General features: G+C 32.6%; 1 non-coding gene across 1 annotated transcript; it reads left to right on the top strand.

The window, feature by feature from the left end:
• Window positions 1-15,812: 15,812 nt before the first annotated feature.
• On the top strand, window positions 15,813-15,918 carry LOC121214321 (small nucleolar RNA R71). Its single transcript, XR_005909904.1, has one exon. It is a non-coding gene; the product is annotated as a small nucleolar RNA R71 (small nucleolar RNA).
• The last annotated feature ends 9,252 nt before the right edge of the window (window positions 15,919-25,170 follow it).

Genomic DNA, 25,170 nt, shown 5'->3' with positions numbered 1-25,170 from the left:
GGGAATACATTTCCCTATGGCTGCACGGAGATGAAAATCTCACGAAGACATAGGTACGGCTGTATCCCGAAAGTGATCCACTATCCTACATGGAGGTGAAAACATCACGAAGGACTAGTTTCTCACTCCCACTTAAAAGGACAAGACTAAACAATCTTATGCAAAATGATGCCAAAATATACAACTTAATTTACAATAATCATGCAAACAAGTGCAAAGAAATGATCGTAATTTTTCAAATCAAATTTTAATTTTCGACAATAAGACAAAAAAAATCAATTTTACAGCTTGACTCTCTAAATTGTCCACTGTGTAGTCGCCAAGCTGTCGAAACCATTTTTAAGTTTGAAAAAAAAGGGGATTGACTTAAAAAGGAAAATGGGAGTCGCCACCGATCTTTTATTATGGTGCGATCGGATCACCTTGAGAATAATTTTAGGTCTGCGAATTTTGAGAAAACAGGTTTGGGAGTCGGTTATGCACGAGGAAGCGTTAGCGCCCTCGTGACGCCCAAAATTGGTACCGAATTGATTGTCTAATATCTTAATGTCGAGATTTTGAAAAGATTTTAAAATACAATCCTTTTATTTTGAAGTTAAATTTGACTTTTAAAAACTATGCATTTTGAAAAGGATATCTGATTATTTGGGCCAAAAGAGAAGATGAAAACCCAGTAAGTTAGGGTTCGATTTCACCAAATTCCCAAATACCGAATATTGCCTTTATTTTTATTTGTTAGAAAAATCCTCGTCTCAAGAAAACAATACGCCATACCCAATGCGTTAGGACACCACGTATCGAATTCTCAAGAACGAGCTATTGATTTACTTCGATTAAAGTACATCCTCGATTATTTAGATTCAACGAGAAAAATTAAAACCCAATACGTTAGGGCTCAATTCTCTCGAGGATTGCAAATTTCGTGTATTACCTTTATTTTAAAAAATGAGACGACAAAATGCCACATCCAGTAAGTTAGGATCCAACCTTTTGTAATCTTATGAACTTTATTTTAACAATTGTATGATTTTACCAAAATAAACACTTGGCTATTCAAATTCATCGAGAAGAATTGAAGCCTAGTAAGTTAGGGTACAATTCTCTTGAGAGCTATGAACACCAGGCCTTTTTGAAATTATGAGATAGAATGGTTGTAATGCTTTAGGAAAACACATTTTAAGAAAAACGAATGTAGCATAATTAATGTGTAATGTAAAAAATGAAAATAAATGATAATTCAAACACATACTAAGAAGTAACAAACAAGCGATAAGTAAATACAAATAAGAATAGCAACAATTGTTTTAATAATACTATACAAATGCCAATATTGACAACCAAACATTAAAGAAATTAATGTACAATTTTCTAAAATATACCCAAAATAATGAAAGAGGAATTACGCCTAATGAATTCTATGTCAAACGTCCTAAAAGGATTTATACATGATCTCAAAATGGACTTGAAATAAAATGATAACAACATTGTATAATAGTATTTTGAAATAAGTTTGAAAATGATAATCAATAATTACAATAGTATCAATGAATTTAAAATTAGAATTTAAAAAAAATAGAAATAATAAAAAAGGGTAAAACCAAAATTAAATAAATATATACAATAGATTCAAAATATTAGTGTACGATGAATTCAAAAATATTAATAACAAATTAAAATAATAATTTATTATGTTTTAAATTATAATAATAGTAGATTTAAAAATACTATTTAAAGTTAAATATTGAGCTAATGTTAATCTTTTCAAAAATAATATATCCAAACAAGATTTATCATATTAAAAAAATGTGCTAGACAAACTAATTAAATACCAAATTAAAAGGATAAAATACACAAATTCGGACTAAATAGGCGATTGATTAAACTCAACGGGACTAAAATAATAATTAGACGCAAGGTTTGAATGCTCAAATCTAAATAGTGAGAACGATGCCGTTTTAAATAAGGATCGAAATGAAATCTAAATCAAATATGTCGTACAAATTAAAAAAACGAAGAAAATCAAATTGCAAATTCGCCAAACACATAGGGACTTATCGCGCAAATAAACCAATGATAAAAATACGCGGATCCTTCCCTTGGGTCAGGTCACCGCGCGGGTCAAGGGACCAAACGGCGCCGTTTTAGCGCTGGTGCCCTTACCTCAAAACGACGTCGTATTGCGTTATTATTTAAACCAAGCTTCTGCTTAAAAAAATCATTTGTATCCACCAGAATAAAAAAAAAAAAAAAAAAAAAGCTTCAACTCTCTGCTAGGGTTTTAACCCCAGCGTTTGCGCCGCTCGGAGGCTCCGTCGGTCCTCGCCTCACCGTCCTCGCTCGAACTCCGATCACAACAAAATGAACGAGGACTTAATCAGCGGCAAGCAGGTAAATCTCTACCCTCTTCTCTCTTTTATTTTATATAGATCTATGCTTATATATATCTATTAATAACAAAACAAAAACAAAAAAAAGAAGAATGATCGAAAAAAGAATGGAATCGACAAGAGAAAAAAGAACTTTTTTTTTGTATTGATTCTTTTTTGGTACAATCTTCCTATTCTCTCTGTGTGTGAGGGTAACCCCTTTACAATATTCCTGAGGGCTCTTTTTTATAGCCAGATTCACCGAAGAAAATAGAAATAAAAATCGACCCCTCAAAACAATCCATTCCTCTTTTTTTTATTCCGCTGCTATTGTTTGCTATTGGTTTGTGTCTATCTTTTGTTGCTTTGTGTGTTGCAGGTGTACGGAGGCCGTACGGTGACGTGTGTGAGGAGTGGCTCGGGGCGTGGTTCGTGGCGCGCATGCGAATAGAGAGCGGCGGTGAGTGTTAGTTTGTTGCCTAGGGTTGCTGAGTGTTGTTTGGTATTGGGCCGTCAGGCTAGGGTTGACTAATGGGCATTAGTGGGTTAGGTTTGCATTGGGTTGAGATTTGGGCTTGGGCTGGTGTTGTATTTTGGGTTTGGGTAAATTAATTGGATCTGCTATTGTAACAAAACTTAACATTTAATTTTCTATTTAATTTTATTATTTTATGCATGCGGGCCGGGCATAAATTGGGTATTACAGTTATTTTAGTTATCCTATTTCTATATTAACTATTTTAATATTGTTATTACTGTTACATAACATCATTAATATTGTATTATTATTATTATTATTATTATTATTATTATTATTATTATTATTATTATTATAATCATGTATTTCTTTTGATTCCAAGTTTTATTATATATATACATACACATCTTTTATAATGTATATAGACATGTACAAAAACAATTTTTTTATAATATACATACGTACGTATATTTTATGTTTTATATATTTATATACATATGTTTTTTACATATTTTATGACTTCAAAATATATATATTCATGCATACATTTTTATAATATATATACGTACATATTCTTTATTTATTATAAATATATATTTTTTATATTTCACATTTTTTACATACATATATACGTATATATACCTACATACATTCTTCATATTTTTATGTATATATACATACATATATATTATATATTTTTATAATTTTTATTTATTTCCTTGATTGTTTCATTGTTGCGCGCGATGGTTGTTTTCTTTATGCCCATTTTATTTCACAAACATTTTGATTCGACTTGTTTATTTATTTACTATCTTACATAGTTGATTTGTCTCTTTATTTATCTTCTATTTACTGTCGCTCGTGCTATTTATGCTTGTATCATCGTATTCATCATTTTTCTGTTATGCATACCAATAATGTAATTTATTTTCACATTTCACTACAACATCGTTTTTCATTTTTACTCGACATATCAAAATTTGTTTTAAATAAATAACATTTCGTATTTTGAGATTCGGAAAAGTCGTATCCTAACTTTCGGGGTTTCGATTTTCCCGATAAATCTAAATATACAGGTCTTTTCAAACAAATTTTTTACTATCTCGGAATTTAACAAAAGATCATGTTCTAACTTACGGGAAGTGATTTCTTTTCTAAACCCGAGCTAATCGAATATCTCTCAAATAAGTAAATTTTTCAGCATTCATTCTCGTATTGGGAATTTTAGACATTGTGTCCTAACTTACAGGACGTAATTCTCTTTCCCGATTAATGTGAAAATATGCCTCTGTCTCAAAAATTTTCACAAAGGATCGTATTTTTTAAACTCTTCGACGTTAAGACACTAATTAATCAACTAGGTACCAATTTTGGGCGTTACGAGGGTGCTTATCCTTCCTCGTACGTAACCGACTCCCAAACTCGTTTTCTGAATTTCGTGGACCAAAATCGTTGTTTTGATAAAATGAAATCGTGTATCAAAAACAACCATTTTTCGAGTTGGCCCGATCACACCCCATCAAAAAGGATTGGTGGCGACTCCCATACTCGTTTTTATTTTTTAAAATCCAAGTCGATCACGTTTTCACAAAAAATGGTTTCAACACTTATCATTCTTTTATTTTCTTCTATTAATTATATACTTTATTTGTTTTTAATATTATGTCACACATGTTGTTTATTTTTTAAAAACTCGTGTTATAAATCATCCATTTTAAATTTTTTGATTATTTGCTTTAAATTTTTTTCCATATATTATCAATTGCAAATTTTTTATACTATCTATTTTATATACCATTTATTTTTAATATTTTTTGTGTATAACTTGTTCTAAATTCCTTATTACACAATATTTATTTTTAGACTCATTTATATATTATTACTTTATATATTACCTATTTTCATTTTTTATATATTATTTATTCGAAACTTATACATATATTACCTACTTTTCATTTATATGTATAATTTATTTATTGATTTGTATATTGTTAATTTCAAATTTCTTTTTCCCTTATTATTCGTTTTCAAATTGATTATTTTTAAATTTGTTTACATTTTATTTTGCCTTATATTTTTTTATTTTATACTCTTTGTTTTAAATTCATTGGTCTTTGATTATTGATGCTAGTAGTTAAATAATTTCCATTATGTGTTTTATAAAATGTTTATTTATATTTTCATATTACTGTTTTTTATCAAAGTTTTTACGTATCGTTTTAATATTGCGTCAATGTTCCCCAATTTTAAAAAGAAAACTTTTATAAATAAGGCAATATTCGGTACTTTGGAGCTTTGAGAAAATCATGCCCTAACTTATTGGGTTTCGATTTTTTTTATCCAAATAATCGAATATCCTTTTTAAACTTTAATGCAAGAGACAAGCTTAGTTTCGGGGGTTAAAATGTCGTATCCTAGCTTACTGGATGTGACATCTTATTACTTTGGGACAAGGAGGTCTTAACATCAAATTTGATTTATTCAGGTTTTTAAAGAGGATCGTATTTTAAAATCTTTTCAAATTTTTGACATTAGGACGTTAATTAATCAATTAGGTACCAATTTTTGGGCATTACGAGGGTGCTAATCTTCCTGTGTGTAACCAACTCCCAAGCCCGTTTTCTTGAATTTTTTAGACCAAAATCATTATTTTAATAAATCAAAATGTTCTATTAAAATGATTAATCTCAAGATTACCCGATCACACCTCGAAAAAAGATTGGTGGCGACTCTATTTTTGTTTTAAAAGTCGACTCCGTTTTTCAAAATGAAAATGGTTTTGACAATTATATTTCCCAAAAGTTTGGCCGGGAGGTGTGGACTACTGGGCTGCAGAGCTAAACAACTTATCCATTATTTATTATTCTTATTGCTGATAATGAAAACTTGAATTGAGGCAGATGTCTGTGGTTGAGATGAGAGTGACTAGATACACTTTGCAAATATCTCCGTCAATGCATGTGTCTAGTGGTCTACAGTACTTATATAGATCAAATTAAGCTCTTTAAATACTTAAAGAGCTTATTTTCCAAGTACTTTATAGTGTCTTTTATTATGTTTCCAGAGTTAATAGATTTTATCTTTAATTTTAGTTTGTATCATGTTTTTATGCTTTTCGGAATAAAATGAAAATTTTATGCCATTAGGGACATAATCTTTGAGTTGAGCTTGTTTCAAGTACTTAGTTGATACAAAAAATGGCAAGACGAGCTTTGATTCAAGCGAAAGTCACAACATTGAGGAGTCAATGTTGCGACACCAATACCTTTGCCATCAAGCAAAGTGTAGGACTTCAACAAATTGTACATTTAAGGGGACTGCCTCCAAGGTCGCAAAACCAAGGTGTTCATGTTGCGACAATAATACTCGCGGTCACAACATTGGTCTAATGATGTTGCAACACCAACCACAACCCTTGAAGATGAAAAATACATGGTGCCTGAAGATAATCTTGTGACATCAAAAGCCAATATCACAATATTAAAGGAATTAAAGGTGTGGCCTATCGAGGCTATCAGGACACTAATAAGTGGGTGTTGCAACACCAACTTTGACAAGGCAAAATTTATGAAGGGTATTTTGTTGTCTAACAAGCTTCAAATTGGATTTTGAAGGAGGGCATAGTTTTCATTGTTGGGTTAAGTTAAGAAAGACTATAAATATTATTTTATAAGTATTTTTGGAGTAGAATTTTAGAGTTTAACATATTTTTACTTTTCATCTTTTAGATAAGATTTCTTTTATTTTTTTCTTTCAATTAGATTTTTCTGTAGATTTTCTTCTCTTTAGTCAATAACTCTTCTAATGCAGATGATCAAACTTGTGGGCTTGATCAGCTTTTAATCTATTAATGTGCATTTCCTCAAACCCTTTTCTTTTATATTTTATGTCTACCATGAGTTTGTTAAAACACTTGTGTTAGATTTAAGTTTGACCATGTGCCGAAATGTTTTATTGGCAGATTGATGAGTGACTTAACTAAGTCATTATCTATGATTTGATTATATGTGTAACAACCCAATTTTTAGTAGTGCCGAAAAAGACAGTTTCAGAAACCTATTTCCATAAATTGAGTTCATAAATATTAAATTAAAATATTTGCAGAGTTGGTATAATATAATGTTTAAGTTTGGTCCTTCAATATTTCCTATTAATTGCTTAATTTGGGTACAAGGGCTAAATTGTAAAAATCTTATCGCTATAGGTTGTTAATTGGCCAAAGATTTAGAACTTAAATTGTAATTAGCCAAATGACCAAAATGAAAATTAAAACATTTTGGAATATGTATTGGTGGTGTTAAAACCCACTAAAATTGTTTAAGATTAGCTTATATTAATTAAACAATTTTAATGATAATTAAACTAGTTTAATTATACCTTAATTATACTATAAGACAAAATAAAGGAAAGGATGACATCTTTCTTCATCTTTGCCAAAAGTTGAAAGGAAGAACAACCTTTTGAAGCTTCAACATTTCGGTCCTTAATTGGTAAGCTTAATTAAGTCATTTTCTTGTAATTTTTATACTTTTGAGGTCATGGAAGCTTGATTTAGCTAGCCCATGTAACAATTTTTAAAATTGTTAAAGTTTTTTATTGTTTCCATTGTTGATTTCTTGAAGAAATTGATGTTAAATTAATAGAATCTAAGCTTAGATGTGAAAAAGAACTAGATCATAATATTTAATTGTTAATTTTGTACAAAAGGAATAAGGTGAATAAAATGTGAAATTTCAATAATAATAGATACTAAAGGGTCCTTAAGGGATGTAATAGAAATTGGTTTTAAAACTGAAGGTCAAAATTGAAAGTTACAACTACTTTGGTCTTAGGGAATAAATAGTATAAAATGCAAAAAATTTGGGGTATCCAAAAATGAAGTTTCATATGTTCATTCATATCATGATATTGTGTAAAATTTTTGGTGTTGATGTATTTTATAAAATAATTATGTTAGAGTTGTGTGGCCCAAATTCGTGTTAAATAAAATATGAGATTGCTTACAAGTCAAGTTAAACAAAATATATTTTCATTTTAGAAAATTTAGTATTTATTAGTATAATATATTTAGTACTTATTAGCATAATTTATTTGACCTACGAATTTTGCCTATAAATAGGCTCTTTTACAACTTGAGAAAAAACACCCAGTAAAATATTATAACTCATAACACTTTTGGAGAATTTTATGTTTACGTTTTGAGAGTTTTTTTTTCATGGTTTAATTTTTATCTCCATCTTTTGTACTTTTCGTTCTTTTGCCATTATAGTAAAATTATCTTTGCCCATGGTTTTTATCCTCTTTGGAGGGGTTTTTCCACATTAAATGTGTGTTCAATTTCTCAATTTCTTCCGCTATTTTTACTTCTTCATTGTTGACCACCTCTGGATGTACTAACGTCCAAAGTGTGAATACTACAATAGAATATAGAGTTATGAGGTGGTATCTGCAAGTATATGGGTCGAGTTGTAATATAGTTTTTACAAGTAGATGAGTACTCCGAGGATCGTACCTAAGGGAGGTGAGTACTAAATCAATATTAACCTCAACAATTAAAGATCTAATTAATACTTTAAGTCAGTTATGGTACAAGAGTAAAATAAGAAATATGTTTAGGGTTTGTAAAATAATAAAACAACATAACATAAAAAGAAATTAAAGTTGCGAGAGATAGAGATAAATAAAGTGAATCAAATCTAAGGATGGGTGATCAACTCGCTTCAGCAATCCCAATTAACTATAGTCTCGGGTTCATCGTCAACCAACTAGTCCCTACCCTACTAAGATCTTCTAATCTTCCACTAACATAACGATTCAATAAGAACTACTTATATTTCGACCTTACAATCCAAACTAGCTTGGGGTAAAGGTGTTCACGAATGAGCAATATCAATTTTGGGTTAATTCCCACCTTGATGACTTCCCAAGGTTATCAAGCCTAGGGTTTGTTTTACATTCTTCCTTTTTCAGATAGGTTATTCGTTGAGTAACCCTACAAAATAGTTAAGAGATCATGCCTCCACTCGCTAATCCCCCATAGACGGATTAGTTCCTCATTGCTCTAATAAACAATATAGAAGGAATTGAATAATTAATCATGGGGAATGAAGTGGAATAGAGAGTTTAAGAAAGCCTGGTTGATATTGAATAGTACGAATCCTGAGCTCTACAATCATATCTCTCTAAAGAACAAATAAATTGAACTATGAAAACCTAAGAGAAACAAGAAAACAAATCTAAAACCTAAGAAAAGAATCTGAGGTAACGGAATCATCCCCATAGTTTGTGCTAAAGGAGTCTATTTATAGGCTTTAGGTGGTCGTCGTCTTTAACCCTAGGTTAGCTGATGTTCCCCAGCTTTAAGTTTAATTATGTAGGCCAAAACGCCACTACTTCGTGTTTTATTCTCGTCAAAGAGTCGATCGTGATACACCAGGAACTGTGTTGTGACATAGCAACCAATATGCTCCTCTGTAGCCATCTTCAAGGGTATGTCATAACATTCACGACGTACGTTAGCTCTCCCTTAGGCCTTGTTCAATCCTTAAGGTTAATAAAAGACTTGATGGGAACATTTTATTGAATGTCAATAGGACTGAAGAAATTTAACTAAAACATAATGAAAATGCTTGTATTCAAGCTCCTTAAATGTGAAAACTAGTTTAATTTGCTACGCCGAATTACGACAGATCAAACTCCCCCACACTTAAGTCATTGCTTGTCCTTAAGCAACATAAACAAAGATGACAAATAAAAATGATGACCCTTGAGCAAGTACAATATAGGTATTGATTTCGGAACATATGAGTTAGGCATTTCATGCTTATTAACAATTTCAACATGATGAGTAGTTGACTTACCACTTTTGATTACAAACATCTAAGTTCAATATGTTACAAAATGGACAAGTATTACGGTTCTCACCTATAGGAATCCATCAACAAATCATACAAGTACTTTGATTATCCGACTAGAATACAAATAGTCATTTATGTTAATATTTAGTATGATTTTCATTTATGTTTAAGGATATTTAGGTCACATAGGGCTTTTCGGCTTGTAACGTTCTGAGGCTTAAGAAAGGTATGGAATTCAAACACAGTAAGCATCAAAGGGTTATAAACACCAAATAAGGTTACGGAGTATTACCGAACGTTTCAAAATTATCAAAAATTTTAAAACATTTAATTCATATCATCAATCACAGCAAAACCAATCAATAACATACGTATTGTCTCTTATACGAGCCCTCGAGGCCCTAAAAATATATTAGCAACAAGTTGGGACTAAATCAGAAACATATAGCAATTTTTAGAAAAAAAATGAAAATTTACAAACTGCAGGGGTCACACGGCCGTGTGGCCAGGCTGTGTGACTCTCACGGTCGAGAGACACGCCCATGTCTTAGGCCATGTGGACATTCGAAGTAGGGACACATGGCCATGTCCCAACCCATGTCTGTGCCCGTGTAACTCACTAACTTGGGTCACACGGCCAAACCACACACTCGTGTGCCAAGCCGTGTACCCCTCGAAATGGCCTCACACGCCCGTGTGCCAAGTCGTGTGCTAGGCCATGTAACAGCCTCACTTACAACCCTTTGAAAGCTACAAGAGACACACGGCCGTGTCGCCTGGCCGTGTGTTACAGACGAGTGAGACACACGCCCGTGTCTCTTCCCGTGTGGACGAAAAATAGGTCATTTTCAAGTCATTTTTCATACCCAGCCTAGCATGTACCTACTAGCACTTTTGCGCATATTACAAGACTTTACAAATGCACCAAAACCATGCATAATAAAACCATTCAAATAAGGTATAACAACATACAACCAATATGCCCAATGGCACCTCAAACTCATCATCTAAACATGTACCCTTACATATTCAAATTAGCCAAAATGTTCAACTAACTTTTGATTAAGCTTGCATCAACAACAAACCGTTTACTTTACCTAACAAAACATACCAAATATACCATTCAACAATTTGCACCAAAGATCGCATATGTTAGTTATAGCAAATGTACCAAATTACCACATTCATACAAACCACAAGACATTTACAATATGCATACTTAATCAATCATTCTAACTTAAACATTTTTAGCATAATAGGCTATGATATCAACCAATTTAAGGCTATATACATACATGCAAAAAACCAAACCTTCGTCAACATTCAAAATACCATAATCACAACCAAGATACCATAACACAAATAAAAGCATATGGTTATTTTAACAAACAAAACACATAGGCCAAACATTAGCCAAAAATGCCTATACATGCCATTATAACCAAAATCAAAACATCAAAAAGCACCGATAGAGCCGATGGATAGTGTGATAGATCTCCGACTAGCTTCCAACCTATGAGCTTCTGATAATTTGAAAAGTAATGGAAAAACAAATACGTAAGTGATGAATGCTTTGTAAGCTCGTATAAATCCATTTCAAATATGAAATTTATACATATCAAGAATAATCCTATACCGATACCGTAAGATTCATGAAGCCATATTCAACAGCTCACAAAGTGAATAAATCCACACCATCACTTACACATATCATCCCTAGTATAGTAGGATTTTAAATAACTTTAAACCCTTTCAAATTTTCTTATTTTCATTTGCATTTCATTACTTTCCATTGCATTTACTCTCATTAGCTCAAATAACAACATCAATTCAATTCATCATTCCCTTTTTCATCATTCTACACTTCAGGTATGAACTTACTATTTCATTACCTTTCCACACCCGTTTCATATGCATAATACACAAGACATAAGCATATCATTCAATCATAACCACAAAGTACTGCATTTAAACATAGCTCCTTTTTGGGAATTAACCACATGATAAACCATTTCAGAAGGAATTACATAATTTAAAACTTACCACTCTTTCATAAACACAAACATATTTCCATTTGAGCACTTACCATTTCAATGCATAACTTATAATTTTAACATGGCATAATCCAACCAAAACTTGGCCTAAGCTTAAGCATTTACACCAAACATGTTAGCCATATAAGCATATAACATAAGCAATATAATTATGGATGATCACAACATTCAAACATGTATCATATGCATATATCATCCATTTCAACTTTCATTATACCATGATCCACTATCTCAATGACATTCAAATGTGTTCAAGTTTTATATCGTGTCAAAATTTTACCATTTCCTTTCTGAATATTAACCGTTAAACCATTTAGAATACTGTTGGATACCTGGAATAGCTCACACATAGTGTGCAAACTCATATAACTGTAATCCGTCAAATCCTATACATGTATGCTCACACGAGTTGTGAATCGGTATGCTCACACGAGCTGTAAATCGATATTTTCCTATGAGTTGTGGGTCAAAACATAGCTACACGATACTGCTCACACGAGCTGTGGAGTATCCGCAACACATGTCAGACCATAGCCATTGGTAGGATGTTCAGGACCAGCACCCAAATCATGTTAACCCTAATGACATGTCATTTGTATCCTACATATTCCTAAGGTTCAAACGGGGCTCGGTAATCGTCGTACATCGTTAGTTTTACGTCATTTCATAACACGATAAACTGCATACTAACATATATATATTTAATCATGATATAACCACATATTAACATTCAATTTATTTAAAAGTATATAGAATGCCGTTCATACGAACTTACCTGGCTAAATTGCAGAAATACCAAAGTTTAGGGAAATTTTGGTAATTTTCCATTTTACTCGATTTTCCATCCGGCCTTGATCTAAATTAATAATTTAATTCAATTTATCAATTTAGGCAGTAAAACAATATATTTCATGCAATTTGATTATTTTTTACATTTTTACAAAATTGCCTTGAAAGTTTTACTTTTATTCAATTTAGTCCCTAAGCCCAAAACATGCAAATTAACCATTTTACAAAAAATTTAGCTTAGCCAAATGTTCATGGTATCCAAAATAGCACATTTGTGCAATAATTTCACATTAAATCCTTGTACTTTTATTAATTTAATAATTTAGTCCCTAATCGATAAATTCATCAAAAATAACTTAACAAAATACTTTTAATTATCAATAAACATTCCAAATTCATCATTTAACATAAAAAAACACAATATTCATCAATGGAAACATTCAAAATCTTTAACAGTTTCAAAATCGAAGGTACGGGATAGGTGGACCTAGTTGCAACAATATAAAAAACATAAAAATTATTCATGACAAGGCTATAACGGACTTACATGCATCGTCCAAAGCTAGGTCAAAGCTTGAAGCTTTTCCATTTCTTTCTTTCCATGGCCATTCGGTGTTAAAGAAGGTGATGGCTTATGTTTTAATTTTATTAACCTTTTTTTATTCATTATTTTATCTTTATCATATAATAATAACATATAAAACATTATAATAAAAATAAATTTAAGCATCCAGCCGTCCCATTATCTTTAGGATGGATAACTTACTCAATAAGACCATCCAATTATAATTTTTTAATCAATTAACACCTTTAAACTAATAGCTATTGACTTTTTTAACATTTACGAATATGTAGGATACAAATGACATGTCATTAGGAATATATAGTTGAGGTTTGTTCGAATTCCTTGCTTGCTTGTGATGTCCCTATTCCTTGTTGCACCAAGTTTATGAAAGGGAATTTAAGGAAATTTGGGTTTAGGGTTTAAGAGATGTTAATAGTTTTGAGAGTTTGAGGGAATAAGGGTTAAAGGGTGTTTTAATTAGTAATAGATATAGTTTTGGGTTGTAAAATAAGGTTTCAAGGGTTAAAAAATTGGGTAAAGTTAGTGTTTAATCTGTTGGGATGCAAAGTAGATGGGTCAATCGTGTAAAAATTTATAGTGATGTCACGATATAGGAGTTCTGTGTCGTGACATCCCTATCAGGCTACCGATGTCATGATACAGGGGTTCCATGTCGCGAAAAATCTGTCAATTTGGAGATTCTTAGGGATTTTCTGCTATGTCGCGACTCTTTGGTGTAGTGTCACAACAATGAATCCAGTTCTGTCCAAAATTCCACCTCAAGGATTTTTCAATCTAAAATTTGAACATACAGCAAATAAAATTTAGAATTTAAGTTATGGGGTTAGTTAAATATACAATAATTTACAAAAAAATTCATGTAGCAATTCCCATAATTTAAGTTATATTGCCAGATGAATCTAGTAATATTGTCGATTCACCCATGGACGATTTCTTTATTCTATCAGTATTAGTCCACCAACCGTCGCGTTACTCCACCTTTTCCCTCTTGTCTCGCTCTTTGACCCTGTTTACTTTTCTTCATTCATAAGTGGAATCATTCCCTTTGACTCAGGAACGTTAAATATGAATAACTTTTTGCAATGCTCCTCTAATATCTTCCATTCTTCCTCATTCGGTTGATAACCATATTTGAAGATTTCAGTCTCACCATTTATTTTCATTGTTAGCTCTTTTCTTTTTCTAAATCAATGGTGGATTAGAAGTGGCCAAGAAAGCTCTTCTTAGTAAGATAGGTATCTTCTGATCTTCCTCCAAATCAAGTACTACAGAATCTGCTAGCATAATAAAACTTCTCACCTAGACTAGCACATCTTCTAGTACACCCTTTGGATGTACTGAAGACCTGTTAGCTAATTGTAATGTTATTTGAGTTGTTTTAAGATTTCCTAACCCGAGTTTTCCAAAAACTGAGAAGGGCATTAAATTGATAATGGCTCCTAAATCAAATAGAGCTCTATTAAAATGAATGCTCCTTATTTTTATGGGAATAGTGAAACTTATCGGGTCCATCCACTTATGAGGTACTTTCCTTAAATTAATCACACTACAAAAAGCACTTAAATTAACTTGTTCTCCAACCTTGATTTTCTTAAGCCTTGCCATCATCTCTTTAAAATTTTTGCGTATTTGGAAACCTTCTCTATTAGCTCAATTAAAGGTAGGTTAACATTTAAAGTTTTAAACAGGAACGTACAAATTCATCCTTATCCTACTCCTGTCTTTCTTCTAATCTTGTTGGGATTGAGACTTATGTGATTTCGGCATCTTTAGATGTCTCTTTTCTTGTCTCAATTGTTGGTTCCTTCTCGTCTTCTAGTTGAGGTCCATCTTCTACTTCTATGGAAATGTCTCGGGGCTCATCAATATTATCCACAGTTACCTCCGAGGTAGGTATTTTTGGGCTACTCAGTACCTTGCCCAATCGGAGTGCTATAGCTTTCACATGCTCTTTTCCTTCCCTCCTGGATTATCTTTCATGTTACAGGGAATACCTCGGCCAATTTGCCTTTTGGTATCACCCATCATGCTCATCAATTGGCTCATTTAATCCTCGAACTTAGTCATTGTTCTTTTTTAGTTGGTGCACTTAGACTTCACCTACTTGACACATGTTCTCATTAACTGCATCCTTTCCTCAATTCTATCCTAACGTTAACCACATGTAGTATGGTCACTTGGGCTGGTTCTGTCTTGGGGTTTCTACAAATAAGAAGGATGGTAATTTGTATTTCTAACTTGATTTGAATTGTTACCTCATTGGTTTCCTATCCATCTCAAGTTTTGGTGATCCCTCCAGCCGGGATTATATATATTCAAATAAGGGTTTCCACCCATGTTCCCAATGTAATTCACATCCTCGGTAGGATTGTTGATATAGTGGAAGAGTGGTTTGTCTCCTCCATACATACACGGTGTAGAAGCTGATTCAATACGATTTAATCTATCTACTATCTACTGATACTTATCATCCTCTTGAATAGCTTTGACCATAACAATTTTCTGGCCATATGTGAAACATTTGGTTGGCCGCAGACAGGAGTTTAATGTCATATTTTTAATAATTTCGTACGCATCCTCATACACCCTATTCATAAGGGCTCCTACTGCTGCTCCGTCTAGTCCAGATCGTGCATTTGCATCCAACTCATTGTAAATACCTACAGTCTCATCCATTCAAGAAATTCATGGTGGGAAAATTTTTGAATCAACATTTTGAATCATTTTTATACCTCATAAAAACTTTCTCCTCAATCTGTTTAAAGACCGCAATCTCTCTTCTTAGCTTAACTGCTTTGCTAAAACTTTTGTAAGAACTTTCGAGCAAGTTCGTCCCATGTCATGATAGGTCCAAGTGCCTGCAAGTCTAACCAAGAAAAAGTGTTATCAATCAAAGAAAAAGGGAACAATCGAAGACGAATAACATCGTCAGTGACCCTATTATACTTAAAAGTATCAGAGAGTTGAAGAAACCATTTCGAATGCTGATTAGAGTTATTTGTCATGATGCCCCTAAACTGTAGATTATTCTGAATCATTTGTATCATTGCTGGTTTAATCTCGAAACTATTAGTTGAAATCGCCAACATTTCTATACTTACCTGAACCATGTCTAAGCTTGGTAGGGCATAATCCCTTAGAGTCCTCTCATTTTGCGCCAATGGCGCGTTCGAAAGTAACTACGGTGCCAGTGTGGGTCTCCTAAGGCGCTAACATCAGCATCGTGAAACAATGGATTATTACGTGGTAAGTTAACTTCAGCTAGTGGTGGTGGATCTTGCATTTGTTGCTGCTGCTGTTGAAGATTTCTTCGGATTATTCTTTCAAGATCTTTTTATGTTACAATAGATGTGCCTCTACTAAGAGTCATACACGAAACCTAGAATGGAAAGATTCATAATACTAAAATAAAAAAATCGTATCAATAACTAAAAAATTTCCTAATTAGTCTTTTAAGAGCAAAAACTAAAATTAATCTAATAACGCTGCCTCCCCGGCAACGGCGCCATCAACTTGACCACCTTCGAACGTACTAACATGCAGAGTGTGAATATTGCAATAGAATAGAGAGTTATGAGGTGGTATCCACAAGTATAAGGTCGAGTTGTCATATAGATTTTACAATAAAGTAGGTGATTACTCCGAGGATCGTACCCAAGGGAGGCGAGTACTTAATCAATCTTTACCTCAACAATTAGAGATCTAATTAATACTTTAAGAAAGTTATGGTACGAGAGTAAAATAAGAAATATGTTTAGGGTTTGTAAAATAATAAAATAAAATAACATAAAAAGAAACTAAAGTTGCAAGAGATAAAGATAAATAAAGTGAACCAAATATGAGGATGGGTGATCACTTCACTTCGATAATCCCAATTAACTGTCGTCACAGGTTCATTGTCAACTAATTAGTCGCTACCCTAGTAGGATTTTCTAATCTTCCACTAACATAAAGAGTCAGCAAGAACTATTTATCTTCAGATCTCACTGTCCAGACTGGCTTGAGGTAAAGGTGTTCCCGACTAGGCAATACCAATTTTGGGTGAATTCCCACCTTAATGACTTCTTAGGGTTGTCAGGCATTGGGTTTGTTTCACCTTCTTCCTTTTCAAAATAGTTGACTAGTTGAGTAACCTCACAAAATAGTTAAGAGATCATGCTTCCACTCACTAATCCCCCATAGAAGGATTAGTTCCACATGGATCTAATAAACAACATAGAATGAATGGAATAATTAATCATGGGAAATGAAGTGGAATAGAGAGTTTAAGAAAGCATCATTGATATTGAATAGTATGAATCCTCAAAAGTTGATCTTGTTTTAGAATCATATCTCTCTAAAGAACAAATAAACTGAACTATGAAAAACTAAAAGAAACAAGAAAACAAATATAAAACCTAAGAAAAGAATCTGAGCTAATGGAATTATCCCTATAGCTTGTGTTTAAGGACTCTATTTATAGCCTTTAGGTGGTCGTCGTCCTTAACCCTAGGTTAGCTAACATTCCTGAGCTTTAAGTTTGATTGTTTAGAACAAAACACCCCTGCTTCGTGTTTTTGGTCCCGTTACAGAGTAGATGTCGCGACATAGCAACCAGTATGCTCCTCTACAACCATCTTTAGAGGTATGTTGCAACATCTTCAGCCTATATCGCGACATTAAAGGTTGCTTCTCACTTTCTCTTCTCTTCTCTCTACATTGCGACATTGGATCTCCCAGGTTGCGACATAGCGTCCAGTATTAGCCCGAAATGCCTTTTAATGGTCTCCTGCACACTCACGAAGTACGTTAGCTCTCCCTTAGGCCTTGTTTGGTCCTTAAGGTTAATAAAAGACTCGATGTGCACATTTTATTGAATGTAAATAAGACTAAAGAAATTTAACTAAAACATAACAAATATGTTTGTACTCAAGCTCCTTAAATTAGAAAACTAATTTAATCTGCTACACCAATTTATCGCATATCAATTGCTTAATTGGGTCGATCACTAACAAGTGGCATCAGAGCTAGCTCAATTTTCATAGATCAGACCATTTAGATATGGTAATAACAAGGTTTGATACTGAGAAGTTCGATGGTATCACAAATTTTAATCTATGGCAAGATCGAATGATGGCAATTCTAGTTCAAGCCGGCCTAAAAAAGATCGTTAACGGGAAAAACCTGAGAATCTAGATCAGACAGAATGGGAAGAGATTGATGAAAAGGCTCTATCTCCAATCCAATTGTGCCTCACAGGGTATTGCAGGAGGTATTGATGGAGAAAACCTCATCTACCTTGTGGAAATGGTTAGAAACTCTTTATGCGACTAAGTATCTGGCTAACTGTTTAGTGTTGAAACAACGTCTATTTTCATTTCGTATGAATGAATGTTAGCTTCTTAGAGATCACCTTAGTAAATTTATTACTCTTTTGAATGATTTAAAAAATGTTGAGGTTAAGATTGACGAGGTTAAGATTGATGATAAAGATCAGGCTATGCTATTATTGTGCTCCTTACCCTTTTCATACAAGTCTTTCAAGGAGACCTTGATTTATGGCAGAGACAAACTACTGTTCGAGGATATGAAGGGTCATTTCTTGACTAAATACAAACTTGACAATGAGTTTGGTTTGAATAGCAAGGTAGATAGGTAAGCTTTTATTTTGGTAGCATCAAAAAAGTGAGTCAAAAGGTGTCATTATTGTAGGAAGTTACGTCATGTCAAAGTAGATTGTTATAAACTACGAAATAAAAAGGCTACTGAGAGTAACGAGGAAGATGTAGTTGGTGTTAATTTGGTCGATGAAAGAGATGATGATTTCTTGTTAGTGTCAACAATTGATAGCTCTGAGCTTACGTCTGAGTGGATCCTAGATTCGGAATGTTCGTTCCACATGTGTTCCAATAGAGAATGGTTCTCCACACACAGTTTGGTGGAAAGTGGAGTTGTGCGCATGGGAAACGATTCATCCAGTAAGGTAACTGATATTTGTACTATTAAATTTAGGATACACAATGGGACGATTAGGACACTTTGAGATGTCAGGTATGTACCTGATTTATGAAAGAATCTCATCTCCTTGAGTATTTTAGACTCGAAAGATTGTATAATCAACATCGATTCAAGCGATATTAATGTGTCTCGTGGGGATCTCGTTTTGCTAAAAGGTAAAAGAACCGATAGTCTTTTTATTCTAGAAGGTTCTACCGTGACTCGTGAAATCGGACGTCCCTTATCCGTTACAAAGTCGAAGTCAACTCGTTTGAAATGGAGACAACTTGGTCATAGGAGCAAAAAAGGTATGGTTGCTTCGTTGAATAGAGGTTCTCTTTTGGATATGACTGCTTCGTTGAAACGAAGTTCTCTTTTGAATGAAGGTTCTGAAAAGTTAGGGCACTGTGTTCATGAAAATCAGACCTGGGTTAGTTTTGATTTGGCAATGCACAAGTCGAAGGCTAGAAGTGTTCCAGCTTCTAAGCACACATTTGACTCAATTAATTCCCTGCATAGTTCAAGGTAGGCCCGTGGCATGCTTTTGCAAAGATGGCATTGTGAGAATTCGTGTCCAGGTGGAGACTGTTAGAGTTGTGTAACCGAAATTCCTGTTAAATAAAAAATATATTGCTTGCAAGCCAAGTCACACAAAATATATTTTTATTCTAGAAGATTTAGTATTTATGTATAACATATTTAGCATTTATTAGCATAGTTTGTTTGACCTAAGAATTTAGCCTATAAATAGGCTCTTTTACAACCTTAGAAAATAACTCCCATTAAAATATTAGAACTCATAACACTTTTGGAGAATTTTGTGTTTATGTTTTGGGGGTTCTTTGTGTTTTTGGATTTAGTTTTTATCTCCATCTTTTGCACTCTTCGTTCTTTTGCCATTATAGTAAAATTATCTTCACCCGTGGTTTTTATCCTCTTTAAGGGGTTTTCCACGTTAAATTTGTTTGTTCAATTTCTCAATTTCTTCCGCTATTTTTACTTGTCCGTTGCTTAATCGGGTTGATCCCCAAAAAATTGAATAAATCAAGATTGGATCAAACTGGAGATAATCAAGGAAAAGCTGAAATAATAATATGTAAAAGATTCAACTTGCTTTCTGTTTTAACTAAGTAAAATCATATGGTATTTTTTTGTTTCAAAAATCATGTGTTTGATTTGTATATATATAATTGATTGTAAATTAATTAGTGATAAATTGGTATGAAAGGTGAGATTTTGACTAAATTATAAAGAAATGTTAATTTGTGTAATAGATTCTCGTTTGAACTTAGTAAAGGTTAGGATATAATTGGCATGCCAATAGGATTTTGTGCACACTTGTACCAGATTGGTTACAGATGTTACCGAGATCCAACATTTTTTGCGAACTCGAAGATACATATGACACAAATTTAACCTAGACTGGTAACCTGATGTCGTTTTAAAGGTTTAGCCCGGATGAGTAACATGACATTTATATATTGTAAGAACAGTTTTTCAGTGGTTTCAGGACCACAATTCCAATGAATGAGTTCATAGATATATTTAATTAATAATTATGAGTTAAATATAGTATAATGGTGAATTTTTATTAGATAGATTTTACTAATTGATTAGTTGTCAAGGTATAAGTGGTGCGTACTAAAAGTCAATGGTTTTGGAAAATGAGGTGCTGAGACCTCATTTTCATGAACCGAGATCATACATATTATTTTTGAATATTTATAGAGTTGTTGTATAAGTGGATTGAATTTTGGTTTGGTAATTTTGATGATTTGATAGTTAATTAAGGAAAAATGACTAAATCATAAAAATTGTAAAAGTTAATCACTATTGAATTTTATTAGTTAAAAGGTTTAATTAATAAATTTTTAAGGTTTTATGTGGAAAATTACCCCATTTATAGTTAGTGGTCGTTTAGTATATGGTTTATTTGGATTTTATAATTAAAATTTTATTTTAATTAAATTAAAATAGTAATAATAAAAAATAAAAACATAAAAAATTAGAAAACCATCATCATAATTTTTACTTCACCACCGAAATCCAAACTGAAACCCCATTTTTGAATGTTCTAAGGTTCAACCAATCTTGTATTCATGCATGTAAGTCCTTTTGAAGCCTGCTTTTCGTAATTTTTATGTTTTTGATATCGTTCCAACTAGATCCGCTAACTCATATCTCTATCTTCAAAATTTTTGAAGTTTTAAAATGTTTCCATTAATGAAAATAGAAATTTTTTATGTTTAATGGTATGTTTGTGAGCTTAGTTGAGAATAGGGACTAATTTGTTAAGTAGATTTTGTTAGTTTTGTATATAAGGAGAAATTTGTAATAATGTAAAACTTATCATGAAATTTTTGAAATTTATGTTTTTATAAGGATGTACAGTGATGCATTTGTAATTGGATTGAAAATCAAAGCTTGAATTTGAAATATATAATAGTTTAAGCTTTAAGGACTGAATTGAATAAAATGTAAAACTTTAGGTAAATTGTGTAAAATGAATCAAATATATTATATTCATAAATTTAGATGGTTTAAAGAGTTAAAAGCTAAAGGGATTCGAGTAGACCTAAATAAAATCGAAGCCATTTTGGAATGGAGATCGCCAAGAAGTGTTACTGAAATACGAAGCTTCTTAGGGCTCTCAGGGTACTATTGCAGGTTTGTTGAGGGGTCACCACTATAGCGGCACCCTTAACAAAGTTACCCTAGAAGAAAAAAGAGTTCGTATGGACAGAAGAAAGGCTGCAAGAAGGAAAGGCGGTCGCTTATGTTTCTAAGCAACTGAAGGTTCATGAGCAAAACTACCCAACCCACGATTTAAAGTTAGCAGCAGTTGTGTTTGCACTTAAAACTTGGTGAAACTACTTGTCTGGTGAGAAGTGTACCATATATACAAACCATAAAAGTCTTAAGTACTTACTCACACAGAAGAAGTTGAACCTAGGACATAGAAGATGGATAGATCTGTTGAAGGATTACGATTGTATGATAGAGTATCACCCTGAAAATGCTAATATTGTAGCTGAAGCACTAAGTAGAAAGTCCGTAAGTGAGTTGAAAGCTCTGTTCACACAGCTAAGTGTGACAAATGATGGGGGTTGCTCGTGAAACTGCAAGTGAGACCAACATTGTCACAAAAAAATGAAAGAAAAGGAAGACTTAGATGAAGAGTTGGCGAAGAGGGTTCGCCAAGTGGAACAATGAGTGTGAGGGGACTTTACATTAAATGAAGAAGGGGTACACTATTTTCGTAGAAGAATTTCCATGCTAAATGAAGAGGAGTTGCAACAATTTATTCTTAGCGATGCCCACAATAGTCTTTATGCAATGCACCCAATAAATAAGAAGATGTACCGTGACCTCCGTGAACTGTATTGGTGGCTAGGATTGAAGCAAGTTGTTACAGACTTTTTGGTGAAGTGTCTAACTTGTCAGAAAGTGAAAGCAGAACATCAGTATCCTTTAGGACTACTTCAACATTCAGAATTCCAGAATGGAAATCGGAAAGAATCACCATGGATTTTGTGTCAGGTTTGCCCTTGACTCCGACAAAGAAAGATGTTGTTTGGGTGATTGTGGATCACCTTAGTAAAAGTGCACATTCCTTAGATGTTCGCACAAGCTACATATTGCAAAGGCTTGCAGAAATTTACATTGTTAAGCTAGTGAAACTTCAAGGCATGCTAGTGTCCATTACTTCCAATCAAGATCCTCAATTCACTTCGAGATTCAGGAAGAGTTTGCAAGAAGCTTTGGGTTCGAAGGTTAATTTCAGTACTGCTTAACACCATCAAATAGATGATCAATCCAAAAGAGTGATACAAGTGTTAGAAGATATGCTGCGAAGTTATGTATTGCAGTTCACAGGAAGCTAGGAACATTATTTATCTTTGGCAGAGTTTGCATATAACAATAGTTACCAAGTAAGAATCCATATGCCATTATTTGAAGCATTGTATGGGAAGAGGTGTCGAACACCTCTATCTTTTGCTAAATTGGATGGAAAGCGAATCGTTGGACCTGATTTGTGAAAGGTTAAAAGTTCCCTTAGATAGACAAAAGTCGTATGCTGTGTAACAACCCGCTTTCCAGTGGTGTCGAAAAAAGTAGTTTTGTGTCCACAATCCTGATGTGTGAGTCCATAAATATTGCTTATTTAATATTTATGAGGTCATTAGTGTCGTATTAAAATTTGGTTTAGAAATTTTGACATTTGTTTATTTAATTAAAGAAAAATGATTAAATTGTAAATGTTGAAAATTTTGCTTGCTATTGGTTTTTTTCTTACTTAAATGACCTAAATAGTTTAAGTTGAAGTATTTATGTTGCAATTAGACCATAACTAATTAATATGGACGGTTGGTGGAGGAACTAAACTAAATTTTGGTTTTTTATAATATTATTATTAATTAATCATAAGTTAAAATAATAAAATAAAACAAAGTGACATCCATCATCTTCTTTCTTTCATTTTTATAGCCAAACACTATTTCTAGGGAGAAGGAAGCTTTGGTTTCTCTATTTTCCTTGCATGTAAGTGTATTTGATGTGTGTTTTGCATGAATTTTACATTTTTTAGATCGTTGTAATGAAACCGAGCTAGTTTAGGGACTATTTTGTGAAACTGGAAGAGTTTTGAAAACTTTCCATTGATGTTCTTAAATTTTTCTTGATGTTAATGCTTTGGTTTGAAGCTAGATGATGAGTTTGAACTAGTTTGTAAAGTGATTTTTTTATTAGTTTTCATGTTTATGGATTCAATTGAAATTGAATTAAATTAGACATAATTTACTTGGAAAATCTCAGTATGGAAGGACTGCTTTTGGGTGGTAATGAATTCAACACATGGGTAAATGGATTTATTGTGAAAATAATCATGTTTTGATCTTAGGGACTAAATTGATTAAAGTGCAAAAGTTTATGACCATTGTAAAAAGAATTGTAAATAGGAAGAAATATGTATTATATTGAATATTATATGAATTTGAAGCTAATAAATTGAAATAAACTACTTTATAGATCAAGAATAAGTAGATAATCCTGGAAAAAAGAAAAGTTGTTGATTAGTCCCTGAATTTTGCTATCTCTACACTTTAACCTTAGTAAGTTCATAAGATTTAAGTTAGAATAATTTGTAATATTATATCGACTTGTGAATTATGATTTGTTAAATTTTTGTATATATAATACAATAGTAAAGTTAATTCAATGTGAGAAATGTAATTGATTTGTAAAATATTATGCGATTACTTGTATCGAGCCCGAATGAACATAGGATAAGATACAATTGGCATGCTAATAGGTTATATTTCACATTGTACGAGATTGGCTTGTGAAGAGTTGATGATTATTGACTTGTTACTATCCACTGAATATACTGGAGTCCAGCATTTGTTGCGAACTATCGTGTTATATTTAGAGTGACTCTAGCATGTTATTAGGGGGCGGATGTAAAGACTACAGGCTTGGCACTTCGTGCCCAGGCGTGTTTCTGGAGGGATGTTTATCAACATTATTATTATACAATTTTCTATGTTTATTCGGTAAGTTTTAACATTTCAACTTGCAAACTTACAAAGTTCGTAAAAGCTTACTCGTGCCATTTTCCTGTTTCCTTGTAAATATCATTTTGGAGATTTGAAAGATCGGATCAACTTGAAGATCACACTATCCAACTATCATTCGGTAGATTTTGATATGTTTACTATTCAAAACTTGTATATGTTTTGAATAGTTACTACAAGTGGTACATCTTATACTTGCGTGATGTTGTTTAAGCTTGGTTTTAGCTTACTTGTGTACATGTCTTTGATTATGGCTAGTAAATGTCCATATATATATGTTTTGGTCATTTTTGTATGCTTCTTATGACTAAAAAGGTTATGGTAGCACTGTATGTGAATGGAATGGATGAATTGGTAAATTTGGCTTGTGTTTAAGGTAAGGACTTGTGATCTTTAATGTGAATAAGCTTAGAGTATGAATTATGGTGTCAATGGGGGCATATTAGTTAGGCACTTTGGTTGAATTTTTAGTATGTTTTAAGTTTGTTTAA

Source organism: Gossypium hirsutum, chromosome D01 (assembly GCF_007990345.1).
Source record: "Gossypium hirsutum isolate 1008001.06 chromosome D01, Gossypium_hirsutum_v2.1, whole genome shotgun sequence".
NCBI classification, from domain to species: Eukaryota; Viridiplantae; Streptophyta; class Magnoliopsida; order Malvales; family Malvaceae; genus Gossypium; species Gossypium hirsutum.
Note: the sequence above shows the minus strand (reverse complement) of the source record. Positions and strands in the feature narration are given on the sequence as shown.